General features: G+C 38.8%; 1 long non-coding RNA gene across 1 annotated transcript; it reads right to left on the bottom strand.

Annotated features, from left to right (window-relative positions):
• Positions 1-1,706: 1,706 nt before the first annotated feature.
• LOC145789430 (uncharacterized) lies at positions 1,707-11,514 on the bottom strand. The gene is made up of 2 exons (XR_014327315.1): positions 11,224-11,514; positions 1,707-1,963 (listed from the first exon to the last, which is right to left on the bottom strand). It is a non-coding gene; the product is annotated as an uncharacterized LOC145789430 (long non-coding RNA).
• Positions 11,515-21,339: the final 9,825 nt, after the last annotated feature.

Below are 21,339 nucleotides of genomic sequence, written 5' to 3'. Positions count from 1 at the left end.
CTGCGCGGTAACAGCATACACGCGCCCTGTAGGCCCCTGGTCTACCTGCTCACCTCTCGGAGCAAAAGACTGCTGCACAGACTGGGATGACGAAACTCCCGGATTGGCCCTCGAGGCCTGCACAGACTGAGCTGGCTGAAAACCCTGCGTCTGCCTAGAACCAGACGCTCCCGAAGTGGCACTCAACTGTGGGCAAAACCTCTTCATGTGCCCAGGTTGTCCACACTGATAACAAGTCAAGAGCTGTCCCCTGCCCAAACTCTGACTCTGCGGTCTAGCTGAAGAAGAAGCAGCTTTCTGACCCCCACCCTTCTGCGGGCAAACAGATACCTTGTGACCCAGCTGGCCACACTTGTAACAAGTGAATTCCCCCTGACTGCCTCTCCCCGAGCCTACACTAGGCACTGGAAAGGTCGATCTAGAGACTGCACCCTGAGACTGCTGAGGGTTATTACCCTTCTGTCTCCTGCCATCACTCTGACTATCCTGGCTCCTCTTGGAGCCTCTCTGACCCTCATCCTCCTCCTGCATCATAAGCTCCATATGAGCTGCAGCGTCCACTAGGTGTCTATATTCTCGAATATAAGACCCACCAATTCTCAACTTAAGGCCCCGCCTCAATTTCCGCTCAAACTCATAGCAACGACGTTCCTCAGACGCCACCAGTTCAGGTGCAAACCTAGACAGACTGGTAAAAGTAGCCTCAAACTCGGCCACTGACAAGCCCTGCTGATTAAGCCGGCTAAACTGATCCCTCAGCTTTTCCCTAGCCGCTGCTGATAAAAACCTCTCCTGAAAAGCATTTATAAACGCCTCCCAAGTACCACCAACACGAGCTTTCTCGTACTTCCACCATTGACCCGCATCTCCCTTCAGCTGGAAGGATGCCAAGGTCACTTTCAGTGCTCCGTCCTCGATGCCAAGCATCTCAAACGTCTTCGTTGTCTGTTCGAGCCATTCATCTGCCTTAAGCGGCTCTTTAGGATCCCCGATAAACTCGTCCGGATTACACCGAAAGAACTCCCTCTTCAAGAAGGAAGGCCCTGTCTCAGCTGCCTGATTCCCAGCTCTAAGAATACCCAAAGCTCCTGCTATCTCTCTGGCCAAGGCACCCATAGCCTGCTGACCCACTGGCTCGGCCACATTGGCCTGCCCAACTCCCTCCTGCACAGCCGGAATCTCACCCTGTGACGGTACTTCCTGCCTCGCAGGTCTACCACGCCTAGCACCTCTTCCTCGTCCTGACATCCTAATAAAGGTAACACAGAACGTTAGCACATTCATAGGTGTGCCGAAACTAAACACTCACGTCCTAATGCATGGACAAGTGTAATTCACTCCACATAAGCACATAAACACATAAGCACTTACGAATTTCATTTCCGGATAATAATAGTCCCGAGGCGTTACTAGAGTTCCGGTTAGAAATAGCATTGATCAAGTGCTTTTCCAACAAGACTCCCAGAAACTCAAGGATCCAATCAACATCCCAGAAATTAAATCCCATACCCACATAGTCACATAAGCATGTTATCAAATGAGCACATAGCATATGGTACTACATCTAAGTCTCTACCAAGCGAGACAAACCCATTGTGATCCTAATCACTTCCCACGTACCCAAAGTATTCGAACCCGGTACGCTCTGATACCAAGTTGTAACGCCCTCAAAATAATAACAATAAACCCATCAGATAAGACATGCATTTACATATAAACTAACCACATTCTTTCATTCATTAGAGTTCCATTACATAAATATTACATGTTAGCCTCATAACAAAATGCCCTACGGGCTTACAGCTTTCCAAGTTAACACTTGGTTACAACAAAGAGTTCTAACTCGTTTACACATTAAGCCCTTGGCTTGAAATTACATGTAATACATCAAAAGTAAAACGACAAAACTATGCCCGCCACTAGCCTCCCAGCTATGTCCTTGGAGGTGGCATGCTTCCTGTACCTGAAAATGATATTCCCATATAGGGTGAGCCACAGCCCAGTAGAAATACACTAAACCAACCATGGACAATGACTAAAACATTAGCAATTGATAGTTGGTCAACACTGATACAATCACATAAATTACATATTTATGTCAACGACTTACACGTCCCAATTACTTTTCATTTTCCCTTTTTCAACAAATAAGCATGCTAGCTCTATCATCATTTCCACAGATATGTATAAAAACTATATCTCACATTCTCAACAGATATGTATATCAACAATATCCACAGATAAGCATACAAGCCGTATCCACATTCTACAACAGATATGTATATCAACAATATCCACAGATAAGCATACAAGCTGTATCCACACTTCACAAAGATAAGCATATGAGCTCTATCTTCACTTCTCTAGACAAGCATATGAGCTCTGTCTACGGAGTTCATCCCCTATCTCCTCCAAATACCTATCCGGTTTAGAGGTACATCCCCTATCTTCCCCTAAACCGCGGAGTACATCCCCTATCTCCTCCTCTACACATAACGTATATAAACACATTGGTTCTATATACAATCACACAATACAAACAATTAATGTATTCTATCAACTGTCAAGTTCCATGACACATTCCATTGATTAGTTTCAGTTTGCCTAATCAACATGCATTGTCTACAACAATTACGACTATTCTCCACCGATAGCCCAAAGCAGTTATCTCTAAACAGAAAATAAATGCACAATGGATATTCAATCAACATTCATTTCTTCATTCTTCTCAATTAATTATCTCAATTAATTAAACAATGTAATTAGGCCATTTTCCATAATTACCATTTCAACCCTTAGGTCCCATTTTCATCAATGATTCAACAATCATTCCATTTTTCTATGCCAAACATGCATCTAGGTTTATTATGAATAAAACCCCAACTTTTGTAAAATTACACAAAAGCCCCAAATTTTCACAAAATTACCAAACCAAGCCCAACATCTCAAAATACCAAAATTTAAAGACAAAACCCATAGAGAGGAGTAGGATATCCCTACCTCGAAGTTTAAGCCACAAAGGAGATGAAGACTCCAAGATCAACTTGCTCCAAATCCAACCTTTTTCAGATTAAATCGAAGCTCTCAACGCCCTCTATCTTTTTAACAAAGGCCCTAGGTTAGATTCACACCTTAGGGGGATCAAATCTTAGAGAGAGTGCAAGTTTAGAGTGAGAGGGTCTCGGATTTAGGGTTTAATCAAAGAAAGGGACTAAAAAAGTGATGTTTTAGACGCTGCTGTCCGCTGATATAAAACAGGCTCGCTCGAGCGAAGCCTTCGTCGCTCGAGCGACCAGACACAGAAAACTCTCGCTCGAGCCAAGAAACACTCGCTCGAGGGAATAAAAACCCAGACCGCTCGAGCGAAGGAAGCTCGCTCGAGCCAAGAAAGACAACTCTCAGGTCCAGAACCAGGTGCAACCGCTCGCTCGAGCGAGCCACTCTGGCTCGACCCACCAGACAAACTCAACTCTCGCTCGAGCGACCAACTCCTCGCTCGAGCGAAGGTCCAAAATTCTGGGCAGCAACACTTGGTTTCCAAGCACAACCAACCTGTAACAAATCTGCCCAACACATCCTATAACTCAAATATGAAGTAAAAGGAATGTAAACACGATAGTAACCAACTACCAACATCCACGGACACATGTCCGGATCACTGTATCACAAGGGAAAACTCGGGATCGCTATATTTTTGGTCGTTCCGCTCGAGCGGGTCGTATAGCGCTCGAGCGGGGTTTACACCCTTCCAGCATTTTCGTGTCCCTGCAAAACTTCTGCAGGTGTGTTTTCTACGCTCGAGCGGGTTGCGCTTGAGCGGACTTGTTGGCGCTCGAGCGGGTAGTACCTTGTTGGTGAAAGTTCTGGGAGACGAAAATCTACGCTCGAGCGGACTGGTCTTTCGCGCTCGAGCGGGTATGCTTTGTCTTTGTGTCTTGGCGCTCAAGGGGCCCTTATTGCGCTCGAGCGGAACCCGTTTTCTGTTCTTGACGCTCGAGCGTTGTGTTTTCTGCTCGAGTGGGAATGTCGTATATCAGTTGGCAGCTGGGCATTTTAAAATCACTTTTTACATTCTCTCTCTCTCTCTTACTTTCCAAAAAGACATTTTGAGAGCTCCTCTCTCTAGAAACTCCCTTCTTTCTAGGGTTTGATCTAGTTAGAGTGTCTCACTATCCTCCGGCCTTTGTTAAAGTTGTGTTGATCGTCGAGGACTACATTTTGATTCGAGAATATTGAGTTTTGGAGCACGTTGAGTTTCTTTATCTTCTTCCCTTGGGCTCCAAATTTGAGGTAAGGATTCCTACTCACTCTTATGGTCTTTGACATAGATTTTTGGTTGTTTTGATAAAGTGTGGAAGTTGGGTAATTTTGGGACTTAAGGTTTCGAAATCTTAAAAGAGGGTTTGTTATTTTGATTCTAAAAATGTGTATTGTAAGTTTCAAAATAATGATATTGTTGTTGATTGGCGATATATATAGACCATTGGGTCAATATTGGGAAATAGGGTAGAAAACCCTAATTTGTTGTATAAATTAATTGGTATAATTAATTTGAGAAAATTGTAGACTTGAGGAATCGAGTTGGAAATAATAAAATTGGCTCATTATGTGTATGAAATGGTGGAGTTGGATTTATTAATCGCTCACTCTTGAAAACATTGATATTTTATCTGTTGAAGCTTTTATTATCTGTTTAAAAATAATTGCTTGGGCCACCGGTGGAGGGTAGTTTTGATTGTTATAGACAATGCATGATGATTAGGCAAACTAAAACTAATCAATTGGTTATGTCATAGAGTATGACGGTTGATAGAATACATTAACGTTATGTATTGATTGATTGTGTGTATGACCTATGTGTATATACGTTGTGTGGGGGGGAGGAGATAGGGGATGTACTCCACGGTTTAGGGGAAGATAGGGGATAGACTTCTAAACCGGATGTTGTTTGGGAGGAGATAGGGGATGGACTCCACTGATACAACTCATATGCTTGTCAGATAATGTGGTGATAAAGCTCATATGCTTATCTATGGAAGTGTTGATACAACTCATATGCTTATCTATAGAAGTGTTGATACAGCTCATATTTTTATCTTTGGAAGTGTTGATACAGCTCATATGCTTATCTTTGGAAGTGTTGATATAGCTAATATGCTTATCTGTTGAAATGTGGATACAGCTTGTATGCTTATCTATTGAGATGTTGATACAACTAGTATGTTTATCTATTGTAAAATGGGAAATGTTTAATATGAGTCACTGTCTCATACAAGTGGTTGGCCAGGTTCTGAGCCATTGATATAAATTGTGAAATTGATATGACATGAAAAAAAATGAAATGAAACAGGAACACAGGGGTCATGAAATGGAAATGGATTATGAATTGATTGGTGGAAATTGAACATTTATCAATTGCTAATGTCTTAGTTATTGCTCATACTGTGTTTAGTATATCTCTACTGGGCGTTGGCTCACCCCATATGGGACATTATTTTCAGGTACAGGTAGCATGCCACCTCCAAGGACATTGCTTGGATGATGATGAGAGTTGAAGACTCTTTTGTTTATTTGTTTGTATTACATGTACATCAAGCCAAGGGCTTATTTTGTATAGAGTTAGTACTCTACTTTTGTGTAACCAAGTGTTGACTTGGAAAGCTATAAGCCCGTAAGGCATTTGCTTTTGTTGTTAACATGTAATATGGTTGTAAGAACTACTCTGATGAATAGAAATGGTTGATTTTTTTTGTATCAATGCATGTCTAAAGTGATGGATTTTATGTATTATTTTGGGGGCGTTACATAAAAAATTTGAACCGATGGGACTTTCAACAGATAAAAATAATTTCAACAGATAGTCAACAAGAAGTGAAACAGGTAAAAAAAGTCCAAGGCTAAATTGGAAACAAAATGTTCTCCAAAAACTCTCACTAAACTATTTCACAAAGCATGAGCCTCTTATTAAAAAAAAATTCTCTCTTGAACCTAATGCTTTATACTCTCCTTATATTGGATTTATCATCAATTAACCCTATAAAAAAAGAACATGAGTCTAAAAATTATGTAAAATTATGATTGGTCCCAACTTTTAATTTATTGTTCATTTAATTATTCTCCGCATGTGTGTTTTTATAATAATTGTTAACTTAATTGTTGTTAACTTTTAGGTTTATATTTTATTTTTATATTGTTTTCAAGACTAAATTGATTCGAATTTAATAATTTAAAATTTTAAATGAAAAAATTAGAATTTTAAGAACTTAATAAAAAACGGTGTTAAATTTTAAAGATTATAATTATAATTTATTCATAGATGTTTTTAAGTCAAACCACTTTATAGCACAATTATCAATAATAAACATTAAAAAAGTCTTGGAATTAAACATATTAAGTATTTTTAATACTTAACTATGAATATAATGAATGTACTTAATATAATATTATTTTTATTAAAATATTCTAACAAATGATACTAGGACAACTATTCCTTTGTGTTTTACAAAGGATAGATGTAGTTATGAGAGATACTAACTTTGGCATTTGTTAGAGGACTCACTTTCAGCTAGGGACCTAGAACAACTAATAATAGAGTTGCTCATTGTCATTGATTACCAAAAATTGTCCTCTGTGATTGTTTGGGACCAAACTGGGTATCCAACTCCCCTGCTCCTTCCGTTGCTTTTGTTGCTTCGGACTGTGCCTTTCTCATACTCCAAGGGCTGGTAATAAGGCAGGCGGCAGACTCTCTTGCTCGTTAGCCTATCTGGTCCTTAGTGATGCTAATTTGCGATTGTAGCTCAATTTCTTTGTTACCCTTCTTTAAAATATATATAAAAATTAAAAAAAAAATTAAAAAAAACGGAGGAGATCACGTAAGAAAAGTTTTGAATTTTCCAGGTAATCAATAAAATAATCATTGATTATTCTAAAATTCAATTATTATTATTATTTTTTCATGTGGATCAATAATTGTAGTCTTTGTTAGAGCAACTCCAACCACACTCTTTATTTTTCACTAGCTAAAATACAAAAAAAAGACACTCTTTATTTGACCTAATTAGTTTAGCTATTGTATGTTCCAATCATACTTTTTATTTTAACTAGTCATTCAAACTCACTAAACCAATTTTCAAAACAAAAAATGCTATATATATTACTATCTTTTTCATAAAATGCCACATACGGACCAAACGCTAATATGGTTGCCAATGCAACATTTGCGATAATATTTTTAAAAATAATATTTTTTAATAATATTTTTAAAAATAATATTTTTTAATATTAGTTTTAAAAATATTATAAAAAATAATGTTAAGTAATATTTAATTTTTTTTATAAAATTTATAGTATGTGAATATATACCAACATATGAATTTTGTGGAACCATCTTGAAGGGAAGGGAAGGGGAGGGGAGGGAAGGGGAAGAATAAAAGAAAACAATAAAAAAAAATTTAAAAAAAATAACAATACAAAGGAAGTTCTTCAATAATTGTAATTTATCAAATTAAATTAAGTACTGAAAGAACTTAAAATAGCTAATCAAAAGCCTTACAAAGTTCAATGAATAAAATAAGAAAAAAAAAATCATAAATAGCAAAGTTGGTGAAATATGCACCATTTTGTTGCTGACTCATCTATAGACAAGGTAAAGAAAATTATGGCAACATATATTGGGTTGGAGAAATGACTAAGATTCCCAGTTGGAAGCAAATTAATTAATAAATGGAGATCATGCATGCTTGTGTCTGTGTTGACATGCAAGTACGGGCCATTTATACTTCATATGAAGCTAATATATATGCCATTCATACAGCTGTGCTTGCATGTGTCTGGACGTTTGTGTCTGTCTCTCTACATTTAACTACATTTCCAATTCTAGTTCTTGTGAATGTCAACTGACATGTTTATCAACATACCTTCTTTTTAATGTTACTCATTTTTCCATTTCATTGGAAGTGGGTGAAACTCATGCACAATTACTACTACCTATTTGAAATCCTATATATCTAGGAAGCAAGATCCAAAAGCAAAAGCAACAAAAAAGAAAAAAATTGGCGAAAAAGAAACCAGCCCCCCCCCCCCCCACCAAAAAAATAATAATAATAATAAAATAAAAATAAATAAATAGCGAAGTGAATTTGAAATGCTTGTTTGTTTTTAATAGAGTTTACATAAGAATATGATATGAATGATGTAAAAAGAAATTGTTCAATTGAATATAGCTTTTGTTTTAGATTGGTAATTATTAATGATGAAAACTTGAACTTCATTGTGGACCCAACAACATGTTCTAAAGTAATGTTTTCTAGTGGTTATATAGCATACTTTGTGATGTGAGGTCTCATATTCAATTGTTATAGAGAGCAGTTTAACCCATTATAGGGATAACAATTTTTTAAAACTAATATACACTCCATGCTTATTCCCACATTGTTTGGGATCTTCAATGTAGATCAGTTGAATGTTATCATCACAAGAAAACTAAACCCCCAATATATAATCATATAATACACATAGAAATATTAGTTTATTAGCAAAGCCTGCAACAACAAATGCCAACTTTCAAAGAGAACCAAATCTAATCTTGGTAATAACAAAAATTGGTTCAACAGAAATTGGCATGGGGACATTAGTCCTATCAGAAATTGGCATGGGAGACCTTAGGATGTTAGGTAATGACCTGACTGTGTATATCAAGCTCTCACACCTTCCCTCATCCTCATGTGTGATCCTTTCTTGCATGTGGCTAAAACATAAATTAAATTGAACCAGGAGCACAAATAGACAGGAAACAAAGTGCGCAAACAAATGTAGTGGCAATTACACAAGCAAGATTTAAAGTGATGTCTCATGGAACCAAAACTTTGGTATCATGTTTTTTTGGGTGAAACTTTGATATCATGTTAGGTAATCAATTGTTCCAAAAGCTTAAGCTATTAGAGGATGTCCCAAGAAAGTAAATTAAACTCTTGCTTGCTTCATGTTTATTGTGTGGCTAACATAATTTTTTTTAATAATCATGTCAATGCCAAAATGCTCAATACATAGGAACACTACTGGGAATGGTCTTAACTCATGCACTAGTCAATCCTGTTGGCTCTTCATCTTAATTATGAACTGATAAAAAAAATTCCTAAACTTATTTATAGCACCCACTGAACTTATTTAAACCTTGATGATACACATTGCTTTATAGTGGACATCAAATACGGTATGTTCTTGAGATCAAAACTGTAGACAAGGTAGGATGATACTAAAATTCTTTTGTAACATACTTTGGTTTTTGCTCTCTCTCTCTGTGTCAATTTTTTTTTCCCTCCCCATGTACTAAATCTTTACAGTCGATGTGCTTCCTTTATGGTAAATGACTTTGTTTCATTTTGGATTAAGAGACATTCTTCTGTTGGTTTGCTGGATAAAATACATGGTGCATTCTATCTTATAATTCCTGATGAATTAGGCCACCAACTTCCTATTGCAGTCCCTATTTCAGATTAATCTATGCATACAAAGTTTCTACTTCTGAGTTCGGGTCCTGAAACTGTTTGATATTTTTGTTTCTTTTCGTAAGTAGAAGGTTAATATACTAAACAATAAAGATATACAATGATGCACAAGACATCCTCAGGAGTCACATGATGAAAAATGCATTAGGCAGCAAATCTCTTCATTGAATCATACAAAAGAAAACATAACAAACCAAAAGAAACTCTCTCACAACCCCGAGGCTATGTCAAAATTTAAAAGGCTTAAAAGACATACAAGACTCCTAAAAACTGAGGCCTCAAACTTTATTGCCAAATATATTAACTTTATTGTCTAAGATGAATATGCAGTGTTGCTATTTTGAGCACTTATCTGCAAATAAATAAATAAATAAATGTGATTTTAGAATTACTGATTTTGCAGAACAAAATTGCATTGCTTTGAACCATAACTTCACATCTTACTTATCTTGAGTTTTAGTCTACTAAAGTGACTTCTGTGACTGCTACAAACTTCTGTCCACCTAACCCTTCTCAATCTAATGACAATGGTGGGTGGCGCAACCCTCCCCTCCAACACTTTGATCTGGCAGAGCCTGCTTTCTTGCAAATTGCTCAATACAGAGCTGGAATTGTTCCAGTCTCTTTTCAAAGGTAAGGGTTGCTCTCTAATTACCCTCACAACTTTGCTAGTTGCACTGAACACAGAGAAGGGTGTGGACCCAACACCACTCTCTATGTTTCTCGTGTCATGTAGAACTTTTTATATTTATTTTTCTGCAACTAGTATTATGTACATATACCCTCAACATTCCTAAAAGTCAAACAAATTAACTAAAAAATTAGTCAAAGCAATTTGCTTAATCTGTGCTAGTTAATTTGACTATCGAATAAAGACCAATGAGTTTGTGATGTCTTATCTAGTGTGATACTCGGATCGAGTCTTACTGTCAGTAATTTCTCCCTTCTTTAAATTAACTAATGAATATGGTTGTGTGGTGGTCTTGACAGGGTGCCGTGTGTGAAGAAAGTTACCTGATCCTATGTCTCTCAGAATCTCATACCTTTCCATGTTTGTTTATCACCAAACACCATTCCCTTACAACAATAATAACTATTTTCGTTTTCTCACTCACTCACTCTCCCTCCCCTCCCCTCCCCTCCCCTCCTTCCTTACTTATATCAATCAATCAATTTGTAGTTGTTGAGAGCATTCCATTTTGCTTTCAAATCAATAGCTGTAAATATATCTTCTCTCATCAAGCCTTTCCAAAGTCCAAACCAACCAATGATTTGCAGGTCCTGATTCATAAACAAATTTTATCCCGATGTCCTGATTGCTGATCATTGAAAGTAAAATTGATAAACTAAAATTCATAAACCAAACATCATCTATATTCAAGGAAAGGCATTCAGTCCCCATTGTGAGGAGTTTTTTTACTTTCATTAAATCAGATGCCTTTGATAAGTTGGTCTTTCAGACAAGTGTAAACAGTATATTGACACAGTTTTAAATTCGGAATAATTTTGGTCTGGACTTTGATGTTTTACATTATATACAGGAAGATGTGCATTGCATTCAAGTTGTCTATACTCCATACGGCATAAATATGAGATTAAATATGGAATTTTTAATCAGATTGGATGCCTCTAGGGTTGCAGATTGCTTTTCTCAGAGAGAGAAGGTTTATCAGTTGCATAGAAGGGGAAGACAGAGAGATACAAGGATCCATACCTTGAGGAAGAGGCCAGATGGAGGGAGTTGCAGAGAACGCTGAAAGAGAAGATCGATTTCACGTTGAAGGAGCAGATCGATTTCGCGGGAGAGACGCGTTTGAAGAAGGAGCAGAGTACTTTCGCGGGAGAGACGAGTTTGAAGAGCCTTCAATCACTCTCCAATTGAAGCCAGCGGGGAAGGGATGAGGGAAAATAGGAAGGCCTTTAGCCAGCCCATTGGAGTGAGAATTTAGGGTAATATTAGCTAAAATAGCTAACAGGATTAATATGCCTCCTCCTTTGGAGTTGCTCTTAGACAACTTCAAATATTGTAGGTGTTTTAAGTTCAGTTTCCTCTTATTTACAATTCAAAATAAGTGTTTGAAACAGCCTTACTAGGAACCCAAAATTTGCTTACATAGATTAAGATCTTAACAAATTATTACAAGAACTTAAAAAGATATAAATAAAATAATTTGATTTTTTTATTTCATGGCTTAGTAAGACTCAATATAAAACAAAGGGGGGAAAAAATACCAAATAAAAAATAAAGCCATATATTAGTACAAATTAATCTAAATGCAACAAAATATCATCACTTCAATATTACATTTCTTACATTTTTAACTACAAAATTACTTATTAAGCTTATATAATCAATTTTGTCTTTCATATCATTTTCAATGAATAATTTAGTTAACTGCAAAATAGATTTACCCAATTAGTAATTAAACATTAATCTCTTTTTCTATTGTTGGTAACTAGTTCAATTTTTTTTATTTTTTTTTTTTTTTGGGGGGGGCGCCTTCGACTTTCGTTTGGGCTTTCAAATTGAGTGAGGTTGTAAACCAAACATTAGACAACATGAAGAAAAATTCTGGCAGACGCGGGCATTCCCCAAAAATGTGAAATTTTTAAACCCTTCTACTAGATCTTTGTTTGGTGAAAATGACAATTTAATTTATTTTACTTCATAAATCTCCTAAAAAGGAGGCGCATAATTGAGTAACGACAAAATAAAAATACCTTCTTTTTTTCTTGGACAATATTGTCACAGTAACATGTTACTGCGAATCAAAATAACATGTTGCTGTGAACCAAAATAATATGTTATTATGAGCCAGAGTAATATATTACATGTTACTGTTTACATCAATTTTAATGATAATAATATATATATATATATATATATATATATATATATATTTAAGAATTTCATAGTTAACGTGGATCTTATTTGCTAGATGTTAATAAGAGGATTCTAAAAAAATTAATTTTATTAAAAATCGACATTTGGATCAAAAGTTATATTATTTTAAAGTTTAATAATTCAGTAATAGTGGTATATGCTGGATCTTTCAAGGAAAACTTTTTGAGCTTGTCATTAATGCATTAAAGTTTTATTATAAGGGGACTTTAACCAAATCCTCCATTAAAAATTAGAGCAATGTTTGGAAAGATTATAACTCAGTGGGATACTTATAAAATAATTGCAATATAGATTTCTAATAGGTCCTAATAGTTAGACTTAATTTCTATCAAGTCCTATTGAAAATAAGTCATAGTAAAATTGTCGCTAAAAATATTTTTTTGTGGCGATTTTTTGCATGTAGCTAAAAATTGACATTTAGTGATTTTTTTTGTCACGATTTTTATAAATTTTTGCTAAAGTTTGCAAGTAGTGACGTTTTTCTGTGATGAATTTTTTAAACTAAGACTAAAAGTTGAAAATTAGTGATATTTTTTTTTGTGATGATAATATTTGTACCAAACACATGAATGGACATACACTAGACACACAAAAAACTTGTACCACCAAAAAATGAAAAATTTTCTCCACTATTTCACTAAAAATCAATTTCCCCTTAATATTTTGTAAAAAATTATAAAATAATATTAGAAGTAGCTTGATATATATATGTATACATATGAGTTTAGATTCTTTCAAGTTGATCATCTTAATTTGAGAGAATGTTTGGATTTGGTGGCCCATTTTGGGGCCAATCTCAATGAACCGAACCGTTCATTTTTTAATATTCATTGACCAAAATATTTATGAAAAAATTAAGATAATTAGACATTGATAATTACATGTTTGAATCACATTTATATTATAAAAAATGAATTGCTATTTTTGAAATTATATTTGATGCTCATTTTTTAAACAAATATAATTCAAACCAGTGGCGACTCTAAAAATATTTATTAGGGTAGACATTTTAAATCTTAAATTTTATAAATTATATAAAAGAAACTACATATCAATATTTATCATATATATATATATATATATATATTTCACCATTTTTCTTCATTTATTTCCAATTGAGATCTTACAAATTTCAATAAAATCTCATATAAATCTCTCATTTATATTAAATTGACCAAACTAAACTATAGCATGAAGTCAGTTTCAATTTCTCTACCAACCAAACCAAAAAATTCAATTTGGCACTACTTTTTCAATCTTGATGAAAATAAACCATTTAAACCTCTACTATAGTGATTTTTGTTTTTTAAATTCAAAAAACTTCTTGTTTGGTGTTCAGAGTTGGAGTAACAGAGTGTTCAAAATTATAATGGGAGAACTTCATGAACATATATATAATAATAGCAATATATGATAGCAGTCAAAAAAAGTTTCAAGGTGAGCCAAAGATTAGACCTATCCCTGATTCAAACATATATCTATTGATATCCGATTATCATAATTTTTTTACATAAATATTTTACTTAATAAGTCCTAAAAAGTGAACAGTTTTGATCACCAAAATTAGTCTCAAAGTCCACCAAACCTAAACACTCTTAATCCAAATCCTATATATAGACAATAAATTGGGGGCTTTGTCAATGTACCAGTCGAATGTCATGGGCCAAGTGTTTTATTACTCCTTTCAAGCTCAGTTGTTACAGCAAAAAGGAGCATATTTATAGATAGGATTGTAAATGTTATTGTTGCCTATTTTGATTTGAGTTTTCTTCTTCTACTACTCTACAATCCTGTAACGCCCTCAAAATAATAACATTAACCCATCAGATAAGACAAGCATTTACATATAAACTAACCACATACCTTTATTTCATTGAGTTTCACTACATAAGTATTACATGTTAACATCAAAACAAAATGCCCTACGGGCTTACAGCTTTCCAAGTTAACACTTGGTTACAACAAAAGAGTACTAACTCGTTTACACATTAAGCCCTTGGCTTGAAGTTACATGTAATACATCAAAAGTAAAACAACTACGCTATGTCCGCCTCTAGCCTCCCAAGCTATGTCCTTGGAGGTGGCATGCTTCCTGTACCTGAAAATGATATTCCCATATAGGGTGAGCCACAGCCCAGTAGAAATACACTAAACCAACCATGGACAATGACTAAAACATTAGCAATTGATAGTTGGTCAACGCTGATACAATCACATAAATTACATATTTATGTCAACGACTTACAAGTCCCAATTACTTTTCATTTTCCCTTTTTCAACAGATAAGCATGCTAGCTCTATCATCATTTCCACAGATATGTATAAAAACTATATCTCACATTCAGATATGCATAAAAGCTATATCAACATTCTCAACAGATATGTATATCAACAATATCCACAGATAAGCATACAAGCTGTATCCACACTTCACAAAGATAAGCATATGAGCTCTATCTTCACTTCTCTAGACAAGCATATGAGCTCTGTCTACGGAGTTCATCCCCTATCTCCTCCCAATACCTATCCGGTTTAGAGGTACATCCCCTATCTTCCCCTAAACCGCGGAGTACATCCCCTATCTCCTCCTCTACACATAACGTATATAAACACATTGGTTCTATATACCATCACACAATACACACAATTAATGTATTCTATCAACCGTCAAGTTCCATGACACATTCCATTGATTAGTTTCCGTTTACCTAATCATCATGCATTGTCTACAACAATCTCGACTATCCTCCACCGATAGCCCAAAGCAATTATTTCTAAAACAGAAAATAAATGCACAAATGGATATTCAATCAACATTTCATTTCCTCATTTCTCACCAATTAATTATCCCAATCAATTAAACAATGTAATTAGGCCATTTTCCATAATTACCATTTCAACCCTTAGGTCCCATTTTCATCAATGATTCAACAATCATTCTATTTTTCTATGCCAAACATGCATCTAGGTTTATTATGAATAAAACCCCAACTTTTGTAAAATTACACAAAAGCCCCAAACTTTCACAAAATTACCAAACCAAGCCCAACATCTCAAAATACCAAAATTTAAAGACAAAACCCATAGAGAGGAGTAGGATATCCCTACCTCAAACTCGGAGTCCCAAAGGAGAAGACGACAAAACCCAACGTGCTCCAAAACCCGAGATTTTCAGATTAAAATGAAGCCCTCGACGATCAACAACCTTTTTGTAAAGGCCAAAGGTGAGTAAATCACTCCTACTAGATCAAAACCTAGAGAGAAGGTAGAGTCTAGAGTGAGAGGCTCAACAATGGTGATTTTGGAAAAGTAAGAGAGAGAAGAGAAAGTGAAAAAGTGATTTGAAAAGTCACAATTTCGGGATTTAAACCCAGTCTTCCGCTCGAGCGTAAAACACCCCGCTCGAGCGGCCACTCACAGACTTCCGCTCGAGCGGCCAACCTCCCGCTCGAGCGCAGAATGCTCTCGCCCAGCACTTTTGCAGAACCAGGACTCCGCTCGAGCTCCCAACCCTACGCTCGAGCGTACAACACTGCACAACAAGATACTGGATGGACGTAATCTACGCTCGAGCGCCAACACCTCCGCTCGAGCGTACAGGCCAAAAATCTGGGCAACTAGTTTTGGTTTCTAAACTCAACCAACCTGTAACAAACCCGCTCAACACATCCTATAACTCAAATACAACGTAAGAAAGGATGTAAACAAGATAATAAACAACTACCAACATCCACGGACACATGTCCGGATCACTATACAACAAGGGTAAATCCGGGATCGCTATAACCTCCCCCCCTTAAAGAATTTCGTCCCCGAAATTAAACACAAGTTTTCAAAAACAAGTTTTCCTACATTTTAAACAATGTTACATTTTAACATTCAACAATTCGACCCATTACCGGTCATTCCATCCCTTTAACAAGAGACATATCACAATATGTAAACAACATATGTACTTTCAACATGCATCAACATTATGCACTATCCTTCCAATTTCAACAATATATTTAACACATATAATGTCACTTTCAACTTCCATATTAGGCAAGTTCCAAAACATACTTCCAATAACCAAAACATTTTCAATGTTTCACAACTTAAGACATGTATCAAAGCTCTTAAGTTCAACAAGATGTAAAATTTAAATATAAGATTACATAACAACAAACAAGTCCGGATATTTCTCTCGGACTTCCAACTCACGTTCCCAAGTGGCTTCCTCCACTCCGTGATGTTTCCACAAGACTTTCACCAAAGGAATGGTCTTGCCACGCAGGACCTGATCCCGCCTATCCAAGACCCGAACCGGTCTCTCCTCATACGAGGCATCCTCATCTACCTCTAAATCGCTCCAATCCAGCACATGTGATGGATCTGGCTCATACTTCCGAAGCATACTCACATGAAACACGTCATGCACTCCGGATAACTGCGGCGGTAAGGCAAATCGATAAGCAACCTCACCTATCCTCTCAAGGATCTCAAAAGGACCAATAAACCGAGGGGATAACTTCCCACTCTTCCCAAACCTCATCAGGCCTCGTGTAGGTGATATCTTCAAAAAGACATGATCACCTACCTCAAACGCCAAAGGCCTCCTCCTACGGTCGGCATAACTCTTTTGTCGACTCTGGGCTGTAACAAGCCTCCTACGGATAAGCTCAACTTTCTCCGTCGTCTCCCTAACCAACTCCGAACCCAACAAAGGTGCATCACCCACCTCGGCCCAACAAACTGGAGACCTACACGGTCGGCCATACAAGGCCTCAAACGGTGCCATACCGATGCTAGACTGAAAACTGTTGTTGTAGGCAAACTCTACCAATGGCAAGTGCCTCTCCCACGTCCCACTGAAGTCCAGGACACAACCCCGAAGCATATCCTCGAGGATCTGAATAGTACGCTCGGACTGCCCATCAGTCTGAGGATGATAGGCCGTACTAAAGGTCAACTTAGTGCCCAAGGCACTCTGCAAACTCTGCCACAACCTGGCAGTAAAACGAGGATCTCTATCTGAGACGATCGTCACTGGGACCCCGTGCAATCTCACTATGTCCCGAATATACAAGTCGGCAAGATGATCTACCGAATCTCTCACGCGCATAGGAATAAAGTGCGCCGACTTAGTCAACCGGTCTACAACCACCCAAATAGCATCACTACCCCGCTGAGTCCTCGGAAGACCTACAACGAAGTCCATAGTGACATGCTCCCACTTCCACTCGGCAATAGGCAAGGGTTGTAACAAACCCGCTGGCCTCTGATGCTCGGCCTTCACTTGCTGGCAAGTAAGGCACTTCGATACGAAAACAGCCACATCTCTCTTCATACCCCGCCACCAAAATTGGCGACCCAAGTCCTGATACATCTTAGTACCTCCCGGATGCACCGCAAGGCGCGAATGATGAAACTCTCGGAGTACTTCCTCTCGGCAAGACTCCGGTACAAACAAACGGTCTCGGTATCTCACACTCAGGTCGGGATACACCGTCAAACCCTTCTCAACTTTCCCACTGGAGATCTTCTCTCGGAGGGATTCTACCTCAAGGTCACCTCTCTGTGCCTCTAACACTCTAGTCACAAGTGTAGGCTGCGCAACAACAGAAAACAAGGCCGCAGCCTTAACAGATTCGCCCAGTAGCAAATCAAACTCGCCAAGTGCTCCCAACATCACCCATTCCCGGATGGCTATACTAGCAACATCACTAATGGTCTTCCTACTAAGGGCATCGGCCACAACATTGGCCTTTCCCGGATGATAATGTAACTCAAAATCATAGTCTTCGATGAACTCCATCCATCTCCTCTGCCTCAAATTCAAGTCTCTCTAGGTAAACAGATACTTCAAACTCTTGTGGTCCGAGAACACCTCGAACTTCTCACCATAAAGGTAGTGTCTCCAAATTTTCAAGGCAAAGATCACTGCTGCTAACTCTAGGTCGTGTGTGGGGTAATTCTTCTCGTGTATTTTCAACTGACGTGAGCCATAAGCTACCACTTTCCCCTCTTGCATCAACACACAACCCAAACCCTCTCGTGAGGCATCACAATAAACCGCATAACCCAACCCTCTCTCCGAAATAATCAATACCGGAGCGGTGGTCAATCTAACTTTCAACTCTTGGAACGACTTTTCACAAGTCTCACTCCACACAAACTTGACTCCCTTCCGAGTCAGCCTAGTCAACGGTGACGCTAACCTGGAGAAATCTTTCACAAACCGACGGTAATACCCAGCTAATCCCAGAAAACTGCGGATCTCAAACACACTCTTAGGCTGTGCCCAATCTTGCACTGCCTCAACCTTGGATGTATCAACAGACACCCCTTTTCCGGATACCACGTGGCCTAAGAATTTGACTTCCCTCAGCCAGAACTCACACTTCCCAAACTTGGCATACAGCCTATGGGCTCTAAGCAATTCAAGCACCACTCTTAAGTGTTCCTCGTGCTCTTCCTCAGAAGGCGAATAGATAAGAATGTCGTCCACGAAGACGACCACAAATCGGTCTAAGAACTTCCGGAAAATCCGGTTCATCAAGTCCATAAAGACTGCCGGTGCATTGGTAAGCCCAAATGGCATCACCAGAAACTCATAATGGCCATACCGCGTACGGAATGCCGTTTTCGGAATATCCTCATCCCTGACCCTCAACTGATGGTAACCCGATCTCAAGTCTATCTTAGAGAAACAACGGGAACCCTTCAATTGGTCAAACAAATCATCTATACGGGGCATAGGGTACTTATTCTTAACCGTAGCCCGATTCAACTTCCGGTAGTCTATACACAATCTCAAGGCACCATCTTTCTTTTTAACAAAGAGGGCCGGTGCTCCCCACGGTGAAACACTAGGGCGAACAAAGCCCTTATCGAGCAATTCTTGGAGCTGAACTTTCAACTCAACCAACTCTGCTGGAGCAAAACGGTAAGGTGCCATAGAAATCGGCGCCGTACCAGGCACTAAATCAATAGAGAACTCTATCTCTCGGTGAGGTGGCAAACTAACAAGATCTTCGGGAAAAACATCCGAATACTCACAAACCACCCTCGGCAACACAATCTGTGTCTCATCACACTCACTACTCTCAAAGCTAGCAAGTAGACCACTAAGCTCACTTCGCCCTCGCGAATCAAACCCCGGTGGCAAAACACTACCAACCCGGTCTCCCAAGAAATGGAACCACTCCCCGCTCAAGGTACATAATGTAACCCTCTGGCGGTAGCAATCAATAACAGCCCGGTATGACGATAACCAGTCCATACCCAAAATAACATCAAAACCCTTCATGGGCATGACAACAAACGGAAAAGGAAGCCTATAGTCGGCGACCTCTATATCACATCCTCTAACACCCTGTTTCAGAATCAACTCACCACCCAAAGGCGATACCACACAAATAGGAGATGCTAACTGTGCTAACTCCAATTCCAAAACAGATGCAAATGCAGCAGATACAAAAGAATGAGATGCACCCGTGTCTATCAACACATTAGCAACCGAGTTGCAAAATAGAAAAGTACCTCTCACTACTGATGGAGCCGGTACTAAATCCTGCGCGGTAACAGCATACACGCGCCCCGTAGGCCCCTGGTCTACCTGCTCACCTCTCGGAGCAAAAGACTGCTGCACAGACTGGGATAACGAAACTCCCGGATTGGCCCTCGAGGCCTGCACAGACTGAGCTGGCTGAAAACCCTGCGTCTGCCTAGAACCAGACGCTCCCGAAGTGGCACTCAACTGTGGGCAAAACCTCTTCATGTGCCCAGGTTGTCCACACTGATAACAAGTCAAGAGTTGCCCCCTGCCCAAACTCTGACTCTGCGGTCTAGCTGAAGAAGAAGCAGCTTTCTGACCCCCACCCTTCTGCGGGCAAACTGAAACCTTGTGACCCAACTGGCCACACTTGTAACAAGTGAATTCCCCCTGACTGCCTCTCCCCGAGCCTACACTCGGCACTGGAAAGGTCGATCTAGAGACTGCACCCTGAGACTGCTGAGGGTTATAACCCCTCTGCCTCCTACCATCACTCTGACTATCCTGGCTCCTCTTGGAGCCTCTCTGACCCTCATCCTCCTCCTGCATCATAAGCTCCATATGAGCTGCAGCATCTACCAGGTGTCTATACTCTCGAATGTAAGACCCACCAATTCTCAACTTGAGGCCCCGCCTCAACTTCCGCTCAAACTCATAACAACGGCGTTCCTCAGACGCCACCAGTTCAGGTGCAAACCTAGATAGACTGGTAAAAGTAGCCTCAAACTCGGCCACTGACAAGCCCTGCTGATTAAGCCGGCTAAACTGATCCCTCAGCTTTTCCCTAGCTGCTGCTGATAAAAACCTCTCCTGAAAAGCATTCACAAACGCCTCCCAAGTACCACCAACACGAGCTTTCTCGTACTTCCACCATTGACCCGCATCTCCCTTCAGTTGAAAGGATGCCAAGGTCACTTTCAGTGCTCCGTCCTCGATGCCAAGCATCTCAAACGTCTTCGTTGTCTGTTCGAGCCATTCATCTGCCTTAAGCGGCTCTTTAGGATCCCCGATAAACTCGTCCGGATTACACCGGAAGAACTCCCTTTTCAAGAAGGAAGGCCCTGTCTCAGCTGCCTGATTCCCAGCTCTAAGAATACCCAAAGCTCCTGCTATCTCTCTGGCCAAGGCACCCATAGCCTGCTGACCCACTGGCTCGGCCACATTGGCCTGCCCAACTCCCTCCTGCACTGCCGGAATCTCACCCTGTAACGGTACTTCCTGCCTCGCAGGTCTACCACGCCTAGCACCTCTTCCTCGTCCTGACATCCTAATAAAGGCAACACAGAACGTTAGCACATTCATAAGTGCGCCGAAACTAAACACTCACGTCCTAATGTATGGACGACTGTAATTCACTCCACATAAGCACATAAACACATAAGCACTTA

This window comes from Camellia sinensis, chromosome 4, assembly GCF_055761805.1.
Source record: "Camellia sinensis isolate YWXY chromosome 4, ASM5576180v1, whole genome shotgun sequence".
In the NCBI taxonomy this organism is placed as follows: domain Eukaryota; kingdom Viridiplantae; phylum Streptophyta; class Magnoliopsida; order Ericales; family Theaceae; genus Camellia; species Camellia sinensis.
Note: the sequence above shows the minus strand (reverse complement) of the source record. Positions and strands in the feature narration are given on the sequence as shown.